Source organism: Mizuhopecten yessoensis, unplaced genomic scaffold, assembly GCF_002113885.1.
Source record: "Mizuhopecten yessoensis strain PY_sf001 unplaced genomic scaffold, ASM211388v2 scaffold6703, whole genome shotgun sequence".
NCBI lineage: Eukaryota > Metazoa > Mollusca > Bivalvia > Pectinida > Pectinidae > Mizuhopecten > Mizuhopecten yessoensis.
Window position 1 is genome coordinate 797 of NW_018406682.1, and position 2,785 is coordinate 3,581.

Sequence of the window (2,785 nt, forward strand, 5' to 3'; positions counted from 1 at the left end):
ACTACTCCGATCTAATCGGAGCTACTCTGATCTACTCAGCTGCTCAGTAAAATAAACAACCATCGCGTATGTTGTGGGATCACGTTTGAAGTTCGAAAACAATGATTGACTAATCTGCTTGATTGTTTAAACAACTACAAAAGCAAACGTTAAATAAACAACCAACAATAAATATTTATTAACTAATAAACGAATGACAAATGAGAAATATTTATTAACTAAAAAATAAAGTTCCGAAAAAATTGTTGAAGTACCGAAACAACTTACAAAAAGTACCGAAACTACTTACAAAAAGTACCGAAACCTCTTATTTTTGAAGTACCGAAACTATCGTGTACCGAAACGACTGTACCCCTATTGGTTACCCCCTGTCAGTAGCCCCCGAAAATGTAACTTGAGTATAAAAGACTGTGCGTGACTGTATGGAGACTCATACACGTGTAGCACTTCAAATTAGTCTTGGGGAAAGAGAAAAACTCTTTTTAAAGGTTAATTTAGCAACTGGAAGGCATTTTGAAGTAATGTACATCACTACATGTGTACATTGTATGTATATAATTTTGTTTACAGTTTGTACCCCAAGTGACTTTCTGTGGTAACAGAAATCATGAGTTAAGAAACCTATGAGAACTGGCAACAAGAAAGATGACAAATACTACAGTGTCTAAGGCAACAGGATCAGGTAAACATCAGTTGATTGGTCGAGTGGTTACTAAATAGTATTCATTCGCAAAGTGTTTTATTGACAATTAACTTATTTTGTCATTTAATCTGTTAAATATATATGCATTAACTTTTTGTGAATTGATTCTACAACCAAAATATGCCTTCACATAGGACACTCTCATTCAGACAATTGAAACAAGCAAATCACACACTGTTGTTTAGTAAATAAAGTAGTAAGTAAAGTATGTACAAGTGTGATTGGTATGAAATTGAGTAACTGACTGAATCATAATATTTAAATTTTACGTTTTGTGCCTGGTGCAATTTTTATTTCTGAAATTTATGTTTCAAAAAACATTAAGCTGTTACTGAACAATTTGGCATATTTTTGAAACTATTTATGATTATATTCTATAAAGCAGTGGAGAAATTGATGAAATATATAATTTTTTAAACTATTTTCAGGTGAAAAAAGTGAACTTCCAGCTCAAAGTGTTCCCACATCAAGAAGGCGTCAAGTTAAAGATGCAACAATGATAGAACAGGTACACAATTATAAAATTTCTGTTAACTGTTTACTGGACTGTTTTCATGACACAGAAATAAACATATTGACCCCATTATTTACATGTGCCATACCCAGAGGTTAGCCCCAGTCTGTACCGGTGCTTTCTGTTCTGGTTCAACCAGTTGATGCTGATCAAAGCAAAACCCTGTTGTCAGCTTTAAATTCTAACAATCAATTTTTGCAAAGTTTGCATCTGGCCAGCCACTGTTTATTTCAAAGCAAACAAAGTCTCTATACATGCATTACAAGATATGCTGAGTCAACGACTGAAATATTCCAGCCCTTAAATAAAGAACAATAGTGTATATTCTGTTTTTTCACTACATTGGTGTGACAATATTGTGAATGTCTCTTACTGGACCATGTTTTCAAGAAGTTGTTTTTGTTGAGGAAACTGTCGCAACAGTAATTGCTTATTAGTAACATCAGTAAAAATGCTTGTAGTCTTTCAAACTTACTTCTCAGATTGGTGGTCCAAAAACTTTAACCATGGATTTTATATTTTAAGGGTTGTACATTCATGTTTCTATGACAGATGAAGGGATAACAAAAATGACATTAATTTCCGTTAAAAACACCTGTTTGAATTGAGTTGTGTCATTTTACTTTCTATTTTTCACTAGGTGACTTGAATAAAGACAAATGGTTAGAAGGCTATGTGCTGGAATATGTTACAGGAAAAGATGAGGAATATGGTGTAATGGTATTGTCCTTATCGAGCCCTCCGATACTGTACTAGTGTGTGTAATGAAACGCACCTTTACTTTGTTGTGTGTAATACATCTCTAGATGGGGCCGTGTACGATGTAAAATACAAAGGGAAACAGCAAAAACCATGGTGCATAATCTTCAGCCAGACTTACATAATGGTGATCTTAAATTTGGGGATATTAAGGTGAGTTCATGGAATTAATCTGAATATAGTAATTTCCATGTTGAGAGTAAAAGGATTGTGTCATTGTATGAGTGAAGATATTGATTGCATATTTCCTACATGTCCAAAATTGTCATTAAATCTGTGAATATCATTGTATGCATATAATTTATCGTTATCAACTTAGTACAAATAATTGTATGATCAATGCTATAACTAAAGTATTCTTAGCTGTTATATAAAGGTAAAACAGCATTTTATTTTTGTTGATCAGGCAATCCCACCTGTGTATCCAAACCACCCTGCCATTTATCACAGCCTGCTGACCTAACCAGTAACATGCTGAGGACCCGCTCATACGAGGTATGTATTAACACATCAGACCATCTAACCCTTCATACCACCCAACCTGTAAGACCTGCCAACACTCCCGATGCAGCAGACCAGCTGACTTGTGTCCGCACAGACAACTGAGCCAACAAGTCTACTTGAGCCACTCTGTCTGCTTCTGAAGTTTGGTAATTTATAACTCAATAAATGATGCCATTTTTTCATACTTAACTGCGCAATACACTTTTGCCACTTTTATCCCATGCCGCAGCGGCCGGCAACTTTTTCCTTGAGACGCTACCAGTCCTTAACGGCTCAGAGGATTTTGACCAAATTTGGTCTGAAGC

General features: G+C 35.0%; 1 long non-coding RNA gene across 1 annotated transcript; it reads left to right on the plus strand.

Moving 5' to 3' along the window:
• The first annotated feature begins 64 nt into the window (after positions 1-64).
• LOC110452475 lies at positions 65-2,472 on the plus strand. The gene is made up of 4 exons (XR_002463194.1): positions 65-682; positions 1,132-1,211; positions 1,858-2,129; positions 2,383-2,472. It is a non-coding gene; the product is annotated as an uncharacterized LOC110452475 (long non-coding RNA).
• The last annotated feature ends 313 nt before the right edge of the window (positions 2,473-2,785 follow it).